The following is a 21,274-nucleotide window of genomic DNA, read 5'->3' on the forward strand; positions in this document are numbered from 1 at the left end:
AGGTATGTAGATGCATCCGATGACTCGTTGCTAGATGAACTCCTAGATGGATCTTGGTGAAACGAGTAGGAAAATTTTTGTTTTCTGCAACGTTCCCCAACAGTGGCATCATGAGCTAGGTCTATGCGTAGTTCTTCTTGCGCGAGTAGAACACAATTTGTTGTGGGCGTAGATTTGTCAACTTTCTTACCGCTACTAGTCTTTTCTTGCTTCAGCGGCATTGTGGGATGAAGCGGCCCGGACCAACCTTACACGTACGCTTACGTGAGACCGGTTCCACCGACTAACATGCACTAGTTGCATAAGGTGGCTGGCGGGTGTCTGTCTCTCCCATTTTAGTTGGAGCGGATTCGATGAACATGGTCCTTATGAAGGGTAAATAGAAGTTGACAAATCACGTTGTGGCTTTAACGTAGGTAAGAAGTCGTTCTTGCTAGAACCCTAAATTCAGCCACGTAAAACTTGCAACATCAATTAGAGGACGTCTAACTTGTTTTTTGCAGCAAGTGGTTTGTGATATGATATGGCCAAAGTTGTGATGAATGATGAATGATCTATATGTGATGTATGAGATGTTCATGCTATTGTAATAGAAATCACGACTTGCATGTCAATGAGTATGACAACCGGCAGGAGCCATAGGAGTTGTCTTTATTCTTTTATATGACTTGCGTGTCATTGAGAAACGCCATGTAAATTACTTTACTTTATTGCTAAACGCGTTAGCCATAGTAGTAGAAGTAATAGTTGGCGAGCAAATTCATGGAGACACGATGATGGAGATCATGATGATGGAGATCATGGTGTCAAGCCGGTGACAAGATGATCATGGAGCCCCAAGATGGAGATCAAAGGAGCTATGTGATATTGGCCATATCATGTCACGTTTATTATTTGATTGCATGTGATGTTTATCATGTTTTGCATCTTGTTTACTTAGAACGACGGTAGTAAATAAGATGATCCCTCATAATAATTTCAAGAAGTGTTCCCCCTAACTGTGCACCGTTGCGACAGTTCGCTGTTTCAAAACACCACGTGATGATCGGGTGTTTTATTCAGACGTTCACATACAACGGGTGTAAGACAGATTTACACATGCAAACACTTAGGTTGACTTGACGAGCCTAGCATGTACAGACATGGCCTCGGAACACAGAAGACTGAAAGGTCGAGCATGGGTCGTATAGAAGATACGATCAACATGAAGATGTTCACCGATGTTAACTAGTCCGTCTCACGTGATGATCGGACATGGCCTAGTTAACTCGGATCATGTAATACTTAGATGACTAGAGGGATGTCTAATCTAAGTGGGAGTTCATTAATAATTTGATTAGATGAACTTAATTATCATGAACTTAGTCTAAAATATTTTACAATATGTCTTGTAGATCAAATGGCCCACGTAGTCCTCAACTTCAACGCATTCCTAGAGAAAACCAAGATGAAAGACGATGGCAGCAACTATACGGACTGGGTCCGGAACCTGAGGATCATCCTCATAGCTGCCAAGAAATATTATGTCCTACAAGCACCGCTAGGTGAAGCTCCCGTCCCACAGAACCAAGACGTTATGAACGCTTGGCAGACACGTGTTGACGACTACTCCCTCGTTCAGTGCGGCATGCTTTACAGCTTAGAGCCGGGGCTCCAAAAGCGTTTTGAGAGACATGGAGCATATGAGATGTTCGAAGAGCTGAAAATGGTTTTTCAAGATCATGCCCGGATCGAGAGATATGAAGTCTCCGATAAGTTCTTCAGCTGTAAGATGGAGGAAAATAGTTCTGTCAGTGAGCACATACTCACTATGTATGGGTTACATAACCGCTTGTCTCAGCTGGGAGTTAATCTCCCAGATGATGCGGTCATTGACAGAATCCTACAGTCGCTTCCACCAAGCTACAAGAGCTTTGTGATGAACTTCAACATGCAGGGGATGCAAAAGACCATTCCTGAGTTGTTCTCAATGCTGAAATCGGCGGAGGTAGAAGTCAAGAAGGAACATCAAGTGTTGATGGTCAATAAAGCCACTAAGTTCAAGAAAGGCAAGGGTAAAAAGAACTTCAAGAAGGACGGCAAGGAGGTTGCCGCGCCCGGCGAGCAAGCTGCCGGGAAGAAGCCAAAGAATGGACCCAAGCCCGAGACTGAGTGCTTTTATTGCAAGGGAAGCGGTCACTGGAAGCGGAACTACCCTAAATACTTAGCAGACAAGAAGGCCGGCAAAACAAAAGGTATATGTGATATACATGTAATTGATGTGTACCTTACTAGTGTCCGTAGTAGCTCCTGGGTATTTGATACCGGTGCAGTTGCTCACATTTGTAACTCAAAGCAGGGGCTGCAGAATAAGCGGAGAACTGGCAAAGGACGAGGTGACGATGCACGTCGGGAATGATTCCAAGGTCAATGTGATCGCCGGCGGCACGCTACCTCTATATCTACCTTCGGGATTAGTTTTAAACCTTAATAATTGTTATTTAGTGCCAGCTTTGAGCATGAACATTGTATCAGGATCTCGTTTAATTCGAGATGGCTACTCATTTAAATCCGAGAATAATGGTTGTTCTATTTATATGAGAGATATGTTTTATGGTCATGCTCCTATGGTGAATGGTTTATTCTTTATGAATCTCGAACGTAATACTACACATGTTCATAATGTGAGTACCAAAAGATGTAAGGTTGATAATGATAGTCCCACATACTTGTGGCACTGCCGCCTTGGTCACATAGGTGTCAAACGCATGAAGAAGCTCCATGCAGATGGACTTTTAGAGTCTCTTGATTATGAATCATTTGACACGTGCGAACCATGCCTCATGGGTAAGATGACCAAGACTCTGTTCTCAGGAACAATGGAGCGAGCAACCAACTTATTGGAAATCATACATACTGATGTGTGCGGTCCAATGAGTGTTGAGGCTCGCGGTGGCTATCGTTATGTTCTCACGCTCACTGATGATTTAAGTAGATATGGGTATATCTACTTAATGAAACACAAGTCTGAAACCTTCGAAAAGTTCAAGGAATTTCAGAGTGAGGTTGAAAATCAACGTGACAGGAAAATCAAGTTTCTACGATCAGATCGTGGAGGAGAATACTTGAGTCACGAATTTGGCACACACTTAAGAAAATGTGGAATAGTTTCACAACTCACGCCGCCTGGAACACCTCAGCGTAACGGTGTGTCCGAACGTCGTAATCGCACTCTATTGGATATGGTGCGATCTATGATGTCTCTTACCGATTTACCGCTATCTTTTTGGGGCTATGCTTTAGAGACTGCCGCATTCACTTTAAATAGGGCTCCGTCGAAATCCGTTGAGACGACACCGTATGAATTATGGTTTGGGAAGAAACCTAAGCTGTCGTTTCTAAAAGTTTGGGGATGCGATGCTTATGTCAAGAAACTTCAACCTGAAAAGCTCGAACCCAAGTCGGAAAAATGCGTCTTCATAGGATACCCAAAAGAAACTATTGGGTACACCTTCTACCCTCAGATCCGAAGGCAAGATCTTTGTTGCCAAGAATGGGTCCTTTCTAGAGAAAGAGTTTCTCTCAAAAGAAGTAAGTGGGAGGAAAGTAGAGCTTGATGAAGTATTACCTCTTGAACCGGAAAATGGCGCAACTCAAGAAAATGTTCCTGAGGTGCCTGCACCGACTAGAGAGGAAGTTAATGATAATGATCAAGATACTTCTGATCAAGCTCCTACTGAAATTCGAAGGTCCACAAGGACACGTTCCGCACCAGAGTGGTACGGCAACCCTGTCTTGGAAATCATGTTGTTAGACAACGGTGAACCTTCGAACTATGAAGAAGCGATGGCGGGCCCGGATTCCGACAAATGGCTAGAAGCCATGAAATCCGAGATAGGATCCATGTATGAAAATGAAGTATGGACTTTGACTGACTTGCCCGTTGAACGGCGAGCCATAGAAAATAAATGGATCTTTAAGAAGAAGACAGACGTGGATGGTAATGTGACCATCTATAAAGCTCGACTTGTCGCTAAGGGTTATCGACAAGTTCAAGGGGTTGACTACGATGAGACTTTCTCACCGGTAGCGAAGCTAAAGTCCGTCCGAATCATGTTAGCAATTGCCGCATTCTACGATTATGAAATATGGCAAATGGACGTCAAAACGGCATTCCTTAATGGTTTCCTTAAGGAAGAATTGTATATGATGCAGCCGGAAGGTTTTGTCGATCCTAAGAATGCTGACAAGGTGTGCAAGCTCCAACGCTCGATTTATGGGCTGGTGCAAGCATCTCGGAGTTGGAACATTTGCTTTGATGAGATGATCAAAGCGTTTGGGTTTATGCAGACTTATGGAGAAGCCTGCGTTTACAAGAAAGTGAGTGGGAGCTCTGTAGCATTTCTCATATTATATGTAGATGACATACTATTGATGGGAAATGATATAGAACTCTTGGACAGCATCAAGGCCTACTTGAATAAGAGTTTTTCAATGAAGGACCTTGGAGAAGCTGCTTATATATTAGGCATCAAAATCTATAGAGATAGATCGAGACGCCTCATAGGTCTTTCACAAAGCACATACCTTGATAAGATATTGAAGAAGTTCAATATGGATCAATCTAAGAAGGGGTTCTTGCCTGTGTTACAAGGTATGAAATTGAGCTCAGCTCAATGTCCGACCACGGCAGAAGATATAGAAGAGATGAGCGTCATCCCCTATGCATCAGCCATAGGTTCTATTATGTATGCCATGCTGTGTACCAGACCTGATGTAAACCTTGCCATAAGTTTGGTAGGAAGGTACCAAAGTAATCCCGGCAAGGAACACTGGACAGCGGTCAAGAATATCCTGAAGTACCTGAAAAGGACTAAGGAAATGTTTCTCGTTTATGGAGGTGACGAAGAGCTCGTCGTAAAGGGTTACGTCGACGCTAGCTTCGACACAGATCTGGATGACTCTAAGTCACAAACCGGATATGTGTATATTTTGAATGGTGGGGCAGTAAGCTGGTGCAGTTGCAAGCAAAGCGTCGTGGCGGGATCTACATGTGAAGCGGAGTACATGGCAGCCTCGGAGGCAGCACATGAAGCAATATGGGTGAAGGAGTTCATCACCGACCTAGGAGTCATACCCAATGCGTCGGGGCCAATCAAACTTTTCTGTGACAACACTGGAGCTATTGCACTTGCCAAGGAGCCCAGGTTTCACAAGAAGACAAGGCACATCAAGCGTCGCTTCAACTCCATTCGTGAAAATGTTCAAGATGGAGATATAGATATTTGTAAAGTACATACGGACCTGAATATAGCAGATCCGTTGACTAAACCTCTCCCTAGAGCAAAACATGATCAACACCAGAATTCCATGGGTGTTCGATTCATCACAATGTAACTAGATTATTGACTCTAGTGCAAGTGGGAGACTGTTGGAAATATGCCCTAGAGGCAATAATAAAAGCATTATTATTATATTTCCTTGTTCATGATAATTGTCTTTATTCATGCTATAATTGTGTTATCCGGAAATCGTAATACATGTGTGAATAACAGACACCAACATGTCCCTAGTAAGCCTCTAGTTGACTAGCTCGTTGATCAACAGATAGTCATGGTTTCCTGACTATGGACATTGGATGTCATTGATAACGAGATCACATCATTAGGAGAATGATGTGATGGACAAGACCCAATCCTAAACATAGCACAAGATCGTATAGTTCGTTTGCTAGAGTTTTTCCAATGTCAAGTATCTTTTCCTTAGACCATGAGATCGTGTAACTCCCGGATACCGTAGGAGTGCTTTGGGTATACCAAACGTCACAACGTAACTGGGTGACTATAAAGGTAGACTACGGGTATCTCCGAAAGTGTCTGTTGGGTTGACATGGATCAAGACTAGGATTTGTCACTCCGTATGACGGAGAGGTATCACTGGGCCCACTCGATAATGCATCATCATAATGAGCTCAAAGTGACCAAGTGTCTGGTCACGGGATCATGCATTACGGTACGAGTAAAGTGACTTGCCGGTAACGAGATTGAACGAGGTATTGGGATACCGACGATCGAATCTCGGGCAAGTAACATATCGATTGACAAAGGGAATTGCATACGGGGTTGATTGAATCCTCGACATCGTGGTTCATCCGATGAGATCATCGTGGAGCATGTGGGAGCCAACAAGGGTATCCAGATCCCGCTATTGGTTATTGACCGGAGAGTCGTCTCGATCATGTCTGCTTGTCTCCCGAACCCGTAGGGTCTACACACTTAAGGTTCGGTGACGCTAGGGTTGTGAAGATATGTATATGCAGTAACCCGAATGTTGTTCGGAGTCCCGGATGAGATCCCGGACGTCACGAGGAGTTCCGGAATGGTCCGGAGGTAAAGAATTATATATAGGAAGTGCTGTTTCGGCCATCGGGACAAGTTTCGGGGTCACCGGTATTGTACCGGGACCACCGGAGGGGTCCCGGGGGTCCACCGGGTGGGGCCACCTATCCCGGGGGGCCCCATGGGCTGAAGTGGGAGGGAACCCAGCCCAAAGTGGGTTGGGGCACCACTCCCCTAGGGCCCATGCGGCTAGGGTTGAGGGGAAACCCTAAAGGGGGCGCCCCCTTGCTTGGGGGGCAAGCCCCCCACCCTTGGCCGCCGCCCCCCCTAGGAGATTCCATCTCCTAGGGCCGCCGCCCCCCCCCCTAGCACCCCTATATATAGTGGGGGAGAGGAGGGACTTCATACACCAGCCCCTGGCGCCTCCCTCTCTCCCCGTTACGTCTCTCTCTCGTAGTATAGGCAAAGCCCTGCTACTGTGACGCCCTGCATCCACCACCACGCCGTCGTGCTGCTGGATCTTCATCAACCTCTCCTTCCCCCTTGCTGGATCAAGAAGGAGGAGATGTCTCCCGTCCCGTACGTGTGTTGAACGCGGAGGTACCGTCCGTTCGGCGCTTGGTCATCAGTGATTTGGATCACGTCGTGTTCGACTACATCATCACCGTTCTTGAAACGCTTCCGCACGCGATCTACAAAGGTATGTAGATGCATCCGATGACTTGTTGCTAGATGAACTCCTAGATGGATCTTGGTGAAACAAGTAGGAAAATTTTTGTTTTCTGCAACGTTCCCCAACAGCTTCACCTCTTGCCATGCTAACCAACATTTAATATTGTTGAGTACATAAGCGGGAGAGAACTAAATAAGTCATGTGGTGTTCCGTCAATATGCAACTAATTGCATATTGAACTCCACTTAATTTGTAGTTTTGTTTGTGCACTTTGTCATGCCATGCATATTTAAACCGGACATGCATCATACTTGATTGTGCATCATGCCATGTTTAAGTGATGGTTGTTTACTATGGTGTTTGCTTCTTTTCGGTGTTGCTTCTTCGAGTTAGTTCCGATAACGTCGCGTTTGTGAGGTTTCGCTCGACTTCGTTCGTTTGTCTTCTTCATGGACTCGTTCTTCTTCCTTGCGGGATCTTAGGCAAGATGACCATACCCTCGAAATCACTTCTATCTTTGCTTGCTAGTTGCTCGCTCTCTTTGCTATGCTGCGATGCCTACCACTTACTATATTATGCCTCCCATGTTGCCATGTCAAGCCTCTAACCCACCTTTCCTAGCAAACCGTTGTTTGGCTATGTTACCGCTTTGCTCAGCCCCTCTTATAGCGTTGTTAGTTGCAGGTGAAGATGGAGTTTGTTCTATGTTGGAACATGGATATTTGTTGGGATATCATTATTATTATATCTTGTTTACTTTAATGCACCTATATACTTGCTAAAGGGTGGAAGGCTTGGCCTTATGCCTGGTGTTTTGTTCCACTCTTGCCGCCCTAGTTTCCGTCATACCGGTGTTATGTTCCTTGATTTTGCGTTCCTTACACGGTTGGGTGTTATGGGGACCCCTTGACAGTTCTCTTTGAATAAAACTCCTCCAGCAAGGCCCAACTTTGGTTTTACCATTTGCCTCACCACCACCTACCCTTCCCTCGGGTCAGCCGGCCCGAGGGTCATCTTTATTTTAAGCCCCCCCCCCTCCCGGGGCCAGTGCTTGTCTAAGTGTTGGTCCGAACCGAGCTGCTTGCGGGGCCACCTCAGGGAAACTTGAGGTTTGGTTTTACTCGTAGCTAGTCTCATCCGGTGTTGCCCTGAGAACGAGATACGTGCGACTCCTATTGGGATTGTCGGCACATCGGGTGGTTTTGCTGGTCTTGTTTTACCATTGTCGAAATGTCTTGTAACCGGGATTCCGAGACTGATCGGGTCTTCCCGGGAGAAGGAATATCCTTCATTGACCATGAGAGCTTGTGATGGGCTAAGTTGGGACACCCCTGTAGGGTTTTGAACTTTCGAAAGCCGTGCCCGCGGTTATGGGCAGATGGGAATTTTTTAATATCCGGTTGTAGAGAACTTGACACTTAAAAGTTAATTAAAATGCATCAACCGCGTGTGTAGCCGTGATGGTCTCTTCTCGGCGGAGTCCGGGAAGTGAACACGGTTTTGGAGTTATGTTTGTGCGTAAGTAGTTTCAGGATCACTTCTTAATCACTTCTAGTTCACGACCATGCTTTGCTTCTCTTCTCGCTCTCATTTGCGTAAGTTAACCACCATATATGCTTAGTGCTTGATGCGGCCTCACCTCACTACCTTTTCCTACCCATAAGCTTAAATAGTCTTGATCTCGCGGGTGTGAGATTGCTGAGTCCTCGTGGCTCACAGATACTTCCAAACAGTTGCAGGTGTCGTTGATACCGTGCAGGTGACGCAACCGAGCTCAAGGAGGAGCTCGATGAAGATCGCGTCCGTTGTCTTGTTTCGTTTCTTGTTGATCAGTAGTGGAGCCCAGTCGGGGCGATCAGGGATCTAGCAATTGTGGTTTTCTTCTTTTATTTGGTTCCGTAGTCGGACCTTATTTGTATTCTGGATGATGTAATACTATTTATATGTATTGTGTGAAGTGGCGATTGTAAGCCAACTCTTTATCCCTTTCCTTTTTCAGTACATGGGATGTGTAAAGTTTACCCCTCTTGCGACATGCCTACCATGCGGTTATGCCTCTAAGTCATGCTCCGACACGTGGGAGATATAGCCGCATCATGGGTGTTACATGACAACACATGTCTATGGTTAGGAAACTTAACCATCTTTGATTAACGAGCTAGTCTAGTAGAGGCTTACTAGGGACACGGTGTTTTGTCTATATATCCACACATGTATCAAGTTTCTGGTTAATACAATTCTAGCATGAATAATAAACATTTATCATGATATAAGGAAATATAAAATAACAACTTTATTATTGCCTCTAGGGCATATTTCCTTCATGTCCACAGTCACTCGTTCCTAGTCTCCCAGGCATTGGAACTGCAATGTATACAGATTATCATTAAGCGTCCATATTTTTACCTCCTTTGCAAGATCCAAAGCCACTCGCATGTTTCTGAAAAACCAGGCTATAGGGTTTTTCCATGTGCACCCGCGCAATCCTCATCCATCGAGTTGCCTCTGGAGGCAACTCGTCCTCTTCCACCACCACGTCCACTAGATCATCCTCTTTGAGCGCTAGTTCACGTATCATTGCCTCCACATCACTTGTCCCCGAGCCTGACCCTGAGGCCGAAGCCCTCTCGCTCATCTTGTTGCTCTTGCCCGATGAAGGTTGACGCCGAGCGGTGTGTAACGCCCCGAGACCGACGCTTCAGTTTCCCTTCCTTTTATTTTAGTTGTTGATGTGTGTTTTTTATGTTTGTTGCTTTATCATAATTATTTTTTGCATATTTCATTCCTATGTGTCTATGCCATGATCATGTCGAATGCCTTTGTCATATTTTGCATTGCATCATGATCATCTTGCTTGCTGTTGCATGTGCATTTTATTTGTATATGTCTTGGTGTGATCTCTTTCTCTTCATCTCCATTACTGTTGGCATCTTCACCCTTCAAGTTAGTCCATCTCCAAGCGAACCCCTTCTCCTTCTTCCTTTCTTCTAAATTCTAGCCTTTTACTCGAGTGACATTTTTCCTGCCTCAAATAATGTTCACTCTTTCCCTGTAAATCCAACACGTTTCATTTAACCTTTCTGTCAAGTTTCAGCTCTTTTGAAGATGATTTGGTTCGGTTCAAAAATGACTCAAGTTTGAAGTTAATTCAAACTTGGTTTATTTTTCTACCTGTAAAAAATGGCCAAAGCAATTTATTCAAATAGTGCATATCTCCAGGAGCTCATTTTAATTCTCATCCTTGCTTCTACCTTCTCCATGCCCTCTGTTCTTTTCTGTAATTATTTTCCTGTCTGAAGGAATTCAGAAAAAGGGCAGCAGCAGCAGCTCAGCGCAGCAGAGAGCAGGCCCAGCAGCGCGCAGCCCAGCAGACCCGCAGCCTTCTAAGGCCCAACCGGCGCCCTCCCCACCGGCCCGGCCTCTAAGGCCCACCTAATCCTAAACCTAACCCTCTCCCTACTCGATCCCATCTCTCCCTCTCCCTTCATTCTCCTCCTGCGCCGCCAGAGGCACACGCACGCAGGCGCGGCCCTCTCCCCGAACCCCCTGCTCAATCCCCATCTCTCCCTCCTCCCGCTCTCCTCGCAACGCACCAGGGAGAAGCCCACACCCGTTTCCCCAACTACTCATGTCCGAGGGCCTCGCGCGCGAGCTCTACCCCGAGCGCCTGAGGCGTTTTTCCCGCTGGCCTCCTCCGGGCACCGCCTCTTGCCGGTCTCCTCTGCCTGCGAGGCTTACTGCCGGTGAACCTGGTTTCCATAGCGCCTCCTCGTCGGCAAGCCATCCAGGTCCCGAAGCCCCTCGCCGTCTTCCGCGACCAAGCCTCCTCCCAGCGCCCCTTTCTCCTTCGCCATCGGCCGGTCACCAGCAAGGCTCCGTCTTCGAGTCGTCCGGCCATCTTCTGTCGCTTCTCGGCCTCCTGCCTGAGTCTAGGCCATCGCGGCGCCTCCTTGCCTCCTCCGCACCCCTCCGTCGTTCACCACCGACAGCCTCGATGGTCAAAGCAAGCACGGTACCACACGCACCCTCCGCAGGCCACGGACGCTGCCCCTCCAAGCCGCAGTTCGGCCAGCGTGCCTTCGCACCTCCTCGTCGTCCTGCTGCAGCCCCCGTTGACTTCCCCTGCTCACAGCAGCTCGTCATCTCCAGCGCTGCCCCTTCCCGAGTCAAGTGCCACCAAGTCCTGATGAATGCGCCAAGTCCTCAACGAGACCCGTTTTTCGTCAAATTCGGCTACGCGGCTATGACCTCAGATTTGGACCGCAAGCGGCAAGTACCCCACCGGCAAGACCACACGGACGCTCGGACAACTACATACCGAAACACCAAGTCCCTCTTCGAACATGTACGACTACCGTCGGCTTCGGATCCGTCAAGTCCCACAACGACTGTGTACAACTATCGGCGACCCTGAATGACTACGAAACGTGAACCTCTACTTCCCCCTTCAAAACGTGTACCACTACCGCCGCCCGAACGTCTACAGAACATGTACCACGACCATCGCTGAAGACCCCGTGGACGTCTAGTTCCGTGTCGTGACCCCGAACATCTACGAACATGAACCACTACTTCCCTCGATGACCCGTGAACGACTACTTACTCTACGAACCATTCCGCTTTGAAACGCACGCTTCGAAGGTATAACCGCCGAGAACGACCGTCCGAGAACGAATGCTTGTGATGTGTTGTATGAGATGCCTGTGTTTGCTCCATGCCCGAATTGATCCCTGCATGTTCCTCATTTCCTTGCCATCGTCATGGGACACCCGGTATTCGGGATCACTCCCCGTCACTCTTGCATGTTTCGCACATCCACCTTCTTTTGCACCGACATCTCGATGAGTTGTCGGATCATCGAAATGTTGCTGCGGCTTCATTCCCATTGTCGTTGCCATGGCACCCCTTTCGTTTCCGCCATGATTACAAATGCTTCATAACATGCTCTTATCAACATTTTCATAAAATTCCTTAAAACTTGCACATGCCATCTGCATCATGTTAATAACATTTAAATGTTTAAAATTGTTGTTGCATCAAATTGCTAAATGCATATGGGGATTTACCAGAATTGCTGTTTGATGTTTCCGGTCCCATTTAAATTGCTTAGATAGTTAGTTTGTTTATGCTTCACCTATTGCCATGTTAATCAACATTTAATATTTTTGGGTACATAACCGCAAGAGAACTAAATAAGTCATGTGGTGTTTTGTCAATATGCAACTCGTTGCATATTGAGCTCCACTTAATTTGTAGTATTGTTTGTGCACTTTGCTATTTCATGCCTCATTAAATCGGACATGCATCATACTTGGTTGTGCATCATGCCATGTTGATGTGATGGTTGTTTACTATGTTGCTTGCTTCTTTCCGGGTTGCTTCTCTCGTTAGCTTCGATTTTGTTCCGGAGTTGTGAGGATTCGTTCAACTATGTTCGTTTGTCTTCTTCATGGACACGTTCTTCTTCCTTGCGGGATCTCAGGCAAGATGACCATACCCTCAAAATCACTTCTATCTTTCTTGCTAGTTGTTCATTCTACCGCTATGTCACGCTACCTACCACTTATTATATCATGCCTCCCATATTGCCATGTCAAGCCTCTAACCCACCTTTCCTAGCAAACCGTTGTTTGGCTAAGTTACCGCTTTGCTCAGCCCCTCTTATAGCGTTGTTAGTTGCAGGTGAAGCTGAAGTTTGTTCCATGTTGGTACATGGATATGTTGGGATATCACAATATCTCTTATTTAATTAATGCATCTATATACTTGGTAAAGGGTGGAAGGCTCGGCCTTATGCCTGGTGTTTTGTTCCACTCTTGCCGCCCTAGTTTCCGTCATACCGGTGTTATGTTCCTTGATTTTGCGTTCCTTACGCGGTTGGGTGTTATGGGAACCCCTTGACAGTTCGCTTTGAATAAAACTCCTCCAACAAGGCTCAACCTTGGTTTTACATTTGCCTCACCTAGCCTTTTTCCCTTGGGTTTCCGGAGCCCGAGGGTCATCTTTATTTAACCCCCCCCCGGGCCAGTGCTTCTCTAAGTGTTGGTCCAACCTGAGCGATGTCCGGCGCCCCCTGGGCAACCGGGGTCTATGCCAACCCGACGTCTGGCTCATCCGGTGTGCCCTGAGAATGAGATATGTGCAGTTCCTATCGGGATTTGTCGGCACATCCGGGCGGCTTTGCTGGTCTTGTTTTACCATTGTCGAAATGTCTTGTAACCGGGATTCCGAGTCTGATCGGGTCTTCCTGGGAGAAGGAATATCCTTCGTTGACCGTGAGAGCTTGTGATGGGCTAAGTCAGGACACCCCTGCATGGTTTGAACTTTCGAAAGCCGTGCCCGCGGTTATGGGCAGATGGGAATTTGTTAATATCCGGTTGTAGAGAACTTGACACTTAACTTAATTAAAATGAATCAACCGCGTGTGTAGCCGTGATGATCTCTTTCCGGCGGAGTTCGGGAAGAGAACACAGTCTCGTGTTATGCTTGAACGTAAGTAGCTTCAGGATCACTTCTTGATCACTTTTAGCTTTTCGACCGTGCTTTGCTTCTCTTCTCGCTCTCTTTTGCGTAAGTTAGCCACCATATATATGCTTAGTGCTTTGCTGCAGCTCCACCTCACTACCCTTTCCTACTTTTAAGCTTAAATAGTCTTGATCGCGAGGGTGTGAGATTGCTGAGTCCCCATGACTCACAGATACTTCCAAACAGATGCATGTGCCGATGATGCCAGTGCAGGGGACGCTGCCGAACTCAAGTGGGAGTTCGACGAGGATTCGGGCCATTACTATGTGTTCTTTTCCAGATGATCAGTAGTGGAGCCCAGACGAGTCGATCGGGGATCTAGCTTTTGGGGTTGTCTTCTTTTATTTTGGTTCCGTAGTCGGACCTTGATTGTATTCTGGATGATGTATGTTTAACTTGTATTTGTGTGAAGTGGCGATTGTAAGCCAACTCTTTATCCCCTTCTTATTCAATACATGGGATTGTGTGAAGATTACCCCTATTGCGACAAACCTACCATGCGGCTATGCCTCTAAGTCGTGCCCCGACAAGTGGGAGATATAGCCGCATCGTGGGTGTTAGACGGTGGTTCCTATCTCTTGCTCCTGACAGGAGGAAGGAAGGAGAAGGTCAATCTCAATGGTGGCTGGAGTCTTTGCCATGAGGAGAAAAACCCTAATGTGAGGGGAAATGTTTTCTCTAGTTTTTTTCTTTTTTGGGGAAAAAGGGAAAAGCTTACCGTCATCCGGCAGATCGTAGTGGCCGCGTCCGCCACATCCGTTGCATGACATGCGTCCAATTGATGGCTTGCATGCCGTTCTTTGTTGAACGCGCTTTTGAAACAGAGGCTATGTTTCAGAAACATATGTGGTGTTGCAATGGTCTATGAACGACGGGCTTCGACTTGCGCTCCACTAGTCCAACTCTGCGCTGAGTTGTTGAAGATGATGCAGTCTAAAGATGTTGAGCGCTCGAGGTATGCGAACCAGGTCAATGAGATCAGAAGGATTCTGGCTCATGAAAGGAACATTAGTCTAGCTAAAATTAGCAGACATGCAAATATAGTGAGTCACACCCTTGCTTGTATGGGGCGCTCGCAACAGCGCACAGCCTGTTGGCTTCGAAACTCCCCTGTGGAAATAGCTAGCATTATCATTGATGTCTACTACACAACCTTGTTCTTGTAGACGTTGTTGGGCCTCCAAGTGCAGAGGTTTGTAGGACAGTAGAAAATTTCCCTCAAGTGGATGACATAAGGTTTATCAATCCATGGGAGGCGTAGGATGAAGATGGTCTCTCTCAAGCAACCCTGCAACCAAATAACAAAGAGTCTCTTGTGTCCCCAACACACCCAATACAATGGTAAATTGTATCGGTGCACTAGTTCGGCGAAGAGATGGTGATACAAGTGCAATATGGATAGTAGATAATGGTTTTTGTAATCTGAAAATATAAAAACAGCAAGGTAACTAATGATAAAAGTGAGCACAAACAATATTGCAATGCTAGGAAACAAGGCCTGGGGTTCATACTTTCACTAGTGCAAGTTCTCTCAACAATAATAACATAATTGGATCATAAAACTATCCCTCAACATGCAACAAAGAGTCACTCCAAAGTCACTAATAGCGGAGAACAAACGAAGAGATTATGGTAGGGTACGAAACCACCTCAAAGTTATCCTTTCTGATCGATCTATTCAAGAGTCCGTAGTAAAATAACATGAAGCTATTCTTTCCGTTCGGTCTATCATAGAGTTCGTACTAGAATAACACCTTAAGACACAAATCAACCAAAACCCTAATATCACCTAGATACTCCAATGTCACCTCAAGTATCCGTGGGTATGATTATACGATATGCATCAAACAATCTCAGATTCATCTATTCAACCGACACATAGAACTTCAAAGAGTGCCCCAAAGTTTCTACCGGAGAGTCAAGACAAAAACGTGTGCCAACCCCTATGCATAAGTTCACGAGGTCACGGAACTCGCAAGTTGATCACCAAAACATACATCAAGTGGATCACGTGATATCCCATTGTCACCACAGATAAGCACATGCAAGACATACATCAAGTGTTCTCAAATCCTTAAAGACTCAATCCGATAAGATAACTTCGAAGGGAAAACTCAATCCATCACAAGAGACATCATAAAATCCAACTATAATAGCAAAGCTCGCGATACATCAAGATCGTACCATCTCAAGAACACGAGAGAGAGAGATCAAACACATAGCTACTGGTACATACCCTCAGCCTCGAGGATGAACTACCCCCTCCTTGTCATAGAGAGCGTCGGGATGATGAAGATGGCCACCGGAGAGGGATTCCCCCCTCCGGAAGGGTGCCGGAACGGGTCTAGATTGGTTTTCAGTGGCTATGGAGGCTTATGACGGTGGAACTCCCGATCTATTGTGTCCCCCGATGTTTTTAGGGTATGTTGATATATATAGGTGAAAGAAGTCGGTCAGGGGAGCCACGAGGGGCCCACGAGGGTGGGGGCGCGCCCAGGGGGTAGGGCACGCCTCCCTGCCTCATGGCTTCCTTGAAGCTTCCCTGACGTCTACTCCAAGTCTCCTGGATTTCTTCCGTTCCAAAAATAACTCTCCCGAAGGTTTCATTCCATTTGGACTCCGTTTGATATTCCTTTTCTTCGAAACACTGAAATAGGCAAGAAAACATCAATTTGGGCTGGGCCTCCGGTTAATAGGTTAGTCCGAAAAATAATATAAAAGTGTATAATGAAGCCCATAAACATCCAAAACAGATAATATAATAGTATGAATACTTCATAAATTATAGATACGTTGGAGACATATCAGCATCCCCAAGCTTAATTCCTGCTCGTCCTCGAGTAGGTAAATGATAAAAGAAATAATTTATGAAGTGTGAGTGCTAGCAGGTGCACAAGTTTGATCAATGATAATTTCAATCACCTTTTGTAGCATCATTATATACCGTAACAGTAGCTCAACTCACAAGACTTTTCATGATCAAGTAACAAACTATTCACATGTTAAAGTATAGATCATAAACTTTCTTGAAGACTAACAAACCGTATTATTAGTCATGGAACAATTACAATTCATCTTATTTTCAGGAAGGGTCTATGTCAGAGCTTTGATTCAGCAAACTTCACATACTCAACTATCATTTAATCTTTCTCAATTGCTAACACTCACGTGATATTTATGGGTTCAAAGTTTTAATTAGACACAGAGAAAGATAGGGGCTTATAGATTTGCCTCCCAACCTTTTACCTCAAGGGTAATGTCAACAATAATAGTTCATGATGCCTCACATCCAATTGGGTATATATATATATTAGGATCTTTCCAACACAATGTGCTTGCCAAAGGATAAAATGTAAAAAGGAAAGGTGAAGATCACCATGACTCTTGCATAAGGTATAAGACAAGAATAAAAGATAGGCCCTTCGCAAAGGAAAGCAGAGGTTGTCATGCGCTTTTATAGTTGGATGCACAAAATCTTAATGTGAAAGAACGTCACTTTATATTACCACTTGTGATAGGGACCTTTATTATGCAGTCCGTTGCTTTTATTGCTTCCTCATCACAAGATCGTATAAAGCTTATTTTCTCCACACTAATAGATCATACATATTTAGAGAGCAATTTTTATTGCATGCACCGATGACAACTTACTACAAGGATCTTACTCAATCCATAGGTAGGTATGGTGGACTCTCATGACAATACTAGTTTAAGGGATGTTTGGAAGCACAAGTAGTATCTCTACTTGGTGCAAAGAATTTGGCTAGCATGAGGGGGAAAGGAAAGCTCAGCATGTTGAATGATCCATGACAATATACTTTATTTCGGATATAAGAAAACATAACCCATTATGTTGTCTTCCTTGTCCAACATCAAACTTTTAGCATGTCATATTTTAATGAGTGCTCACAATCATAAAAGATGTCCAAGATAGTATATTTATATGTAATCTCTCTTCCCTCAATATTTTTTCATGAATTGTTCAAGTGATCAATACAATGTTTGCTAACCTTCAATAAATTTACCACCTCTACTTCTTATATGTGAAGTCATTACTCCCCATGGGATAAGCATATATAATTTCAGATTTATGATATTCAAATCATTCAACTATTTACTCATAGGATATAAGTGAAGCACACGAGTAAATGACAAACTACTCCAAAAAGATATAAGTGAAGATCAATGAGTAGTTGAATAATTATTTAGCTATGTGAAGACACCGCATTTAATAATTTCAGATATTGATATTCAAACAGCAAGCAAAACAAAATAAAATGACATCTAAGAATAGCAAACATCATGTGAAGAAGCAAAAACTTAGGATCAACCGATACTAACCGATAGTTGTCGAAGAAGAAATGTGGGATACCAACCGGGGCAACCCCAAGCTTAGACGCTTGAGACTTCTTGAAATATTATCTTGGGATGCCTTGGGCATCCCCAAGCTTGAGCTTTTGTGTCTCCTTAATTCCTCTCATATCACGGTCTTCCTAAATCTCAAAAACTTCATCCACACAAAACTCAACAAAGACTCGTGAGATAAGTTAGTATAAACCAATGCAAAAACCTTATCATACTATACTGTAGCAAATCACTAAAATTATTATTCAGCATTGCATACTAAATGCCTCTGCATATTTAATAGTCCTATCCTCAAATAGAATCATTAAAGAAGCAAACATATGCAAATAATGCAAACATAACAGCAATCTGCCTAAACAGGACAGTCTGTAAAGAATGCAGCAAGATCCATACTTCCCTAGCTCCAAAAATTATGAAAGAAAATTCCCACTGTATTAAATTTATCAGAGGTTATTATGCAAAAGGTTTCAACATTTTATCGCATTCTGAATTTACTAGGGAATTTTTGCAACAGCGTTAAACTTTCTATTTTCAAACAGCAACATGTAGACTTGTAAAATAGGCATAGTAAAGGCTATCAATTCCACTTTTATTGAAATAAAAGATGCAAAACATTGTACTAAATAATAGAAAGCAAATCCTAACAAAATAAGTCGACGCTCCAAGCAAAACACATATCATGTGGTGAATAAAAATACAGCTCCAAGTAAAGTTACCGATGAACGAAGACGAAAGAGAGGATGCCATCTGGGGCATCCCCAAGCATAGGCTCTTGGTTGTCCTTGAATATTACCTTGGGGTGCCTTGGGCATCCCCAAGCTTAGGCTCTTGCCACTCCTTATTCCATAGTCCATCGAATCTTCACCCAAAACTTGAAAACTTCACAACACAAAACTTAACAGAAAACTCGTAAGCTCCGTTAGTATAAGAAAATAAATCACCACTTTTGGAACTGTTGTGAACTCATTCTAAATTCATATTGGTGTAATATCTACTGTATTCCAACTTCTCTATGGTTCATACCCTCCGATACTACTCATAGATTCATCAAAATAAGTAAACAACACAATGAAAATAGAATCTGTCTAAAACAGAACAGTCTGTAATAATCTTCTGGAACTCAAAAAATTCTGAAATAAATTGGTGGACGTGAGGAATTTGTCTACTAACCATCTGCAAAAATAATCAACTTAATCGCACTCTCCAGTAAAAAATGACAACTAATCTCGTGAGCACAAAAGTTTCTGTTTTTTACAGCAAGATCGCAAAGACTTCACCCAAGTCTTCCCAAAGGTTCTACTTGGCACAAACACTAATTAAAACATAAAACCACATCTAACCAGAGGCTAGATAGATTATTTATTGCTAATCAGGAGCAAAAAGCAAGAAACAAAAATAAAATTGGGTTGCCCCCCAACAAGCGCTATCGTTTAACGCCCCTGGCTAGGCATGATGATTTCAATGATGCTCACATAAAAATAAGAATTGAAACATAGAGAGCATCATGAAGAATATGACTAGCAAATTTAAGTCTAACCCACTTCCTATGCATAGGGATTTTGTGAGAAAACAATTTATGGGAACAATAATCAACTAGCATAGGAAGGCAAAACAAGCATAACTTTAAAACTTTAAGCACATAGAGAGGAAACTTGATATTATTGCAATTCCTATAAGCACACATTCCTCCTTCATAATAATTTTTAGTAGAATCATGAATGAATTCAACAATATAACCATCACATAAAGCATTCTTTTCATGATCTACAAGTATGCAAAGTTGACACTCTTCCAAAATAATGGGATTAACATTAACTAAAGTCATGACCTCTCCAAACCCACCTTCACAATTATCACAATAAGATTCAACATCCTTCAAAATAGTGGGATCATTGTTTCCAATAAATATAATCATCACTACTTTTTATAGCATATGTATCATCACAATAATTATCATAAGTAGCAACTTTGTTCTCATCATAATCGATTGAAACCTCTTCCAAGATAGTGGAATCATTGCTAAATAAAGTCATGACCTCTCCAAATCCACTTTCATAATTATCGCAATAAGATTCAACATCCTCCAAAATAATGGGATCATTACTTCCTAAAGTTGACACTCTTCCAAACCCACTTTCATTAATATAATCATCATAAATAGGAGGCATGCTATCATCAAAATAAATTTGCTCATCAAAACTTAGGGGACAAAAACATCATCTTCATCAAACATAGCATCCCCAAGCTTGTGGCTTTGCATATCATTAGCATCATAGATATCCAAGGAATTCATACTAACAACATTGCAATCATGTTCATCATCCAAATATCTAGTGCCAAACATTTTAATACATTCTTCTTCTAACACTTTGGCACAATTATCAGAATCCTTATTTTCACGAAAGACATTAAAAAGATGAAGCATATGAGGTATCCTTAATTCCTATTTTTGTAGTTTTCTTTTATAGACTAAACTAGTGATAAAATAAGGAACTAAAAGATTTGATTGCAAGATCTAAAGATATACCTTCAAGCGCTAACCTCTACGAAAACGGCGCCAGAAAAGAGATTGATGTCTACTACACAACCTTGTTCTTGTACACGTTGTTGGGCCTCCAAGTGCAGAGATTTGTAGGACAATAGCAAATTTCCCTCAAGTGGATGACCTAAGGTTTATCAATCTGTGGGAGGCATAGGATGAAGATGGTCTCTCTCAAGCAACCCTGCAACCAAATAACAAAGAGTCTCTTGTGTCCCCAACAGACCCAATACAATGGTAAATTGTATAGATGCACTAGTTCGGCGAAGAGATGGTGATACAAGTGCAATATGGATAGTAGATAATGGTTTTTGTAATATGAAAATATAAAAACAGCAAGGTAACTAATGATAAAAGTGAGCACAAACAGTATTGCAATGCTAGGAAACAAGGCCTAGGGTTCATAATTTCACTAGTGCAAGTTCTCTCAACAATAATAACATAATTAGATCATAAAACTATCCCTCAACATGCAACAAAGAGTCACTCCAAAGTCACTAATAGCGGAGAACAAACGAAGAGATTATGGTAGGGTACGAAACCACCTCAAAGTTATCCTTTCTGATCGATCTATTCAAGAGTCCGTAGTAAAATAACATGAAGCTATTCTTTCCGTTCGATCTATCATAGAGTTCATACTAGAATAACACCTTAAGACACAAATCAACCAAAATCCTAATGTCACCTAGATACTCTAATGTCACCTCAAGTATCAGTGGGTATGATTATACGATATGCATCAAACAATCTCAGATTCATCTATTCAACCGACACATAGAACTTCAAAGAGTGCCCCAAAGTTTCTATCGGAGAGTCAAGACGAAAACGTGTGCCAACCCCTATGCATAAGTTCAT

The sequence above is a fragment of the Triticum urartu genome, chromosome 1 (assembly GCF_003073215.2).
Source record: "Triticum urartu cultivar G1812 chromosome 1, Tu2.1, whole genome shotgun sequence".
Classification (NCBI taxonomy): Eukaryota; Viridiplantae; Streptophyta; class Magnoliopsida; order Poales; family Poaceae; genus Triticum; species Triticum urartu.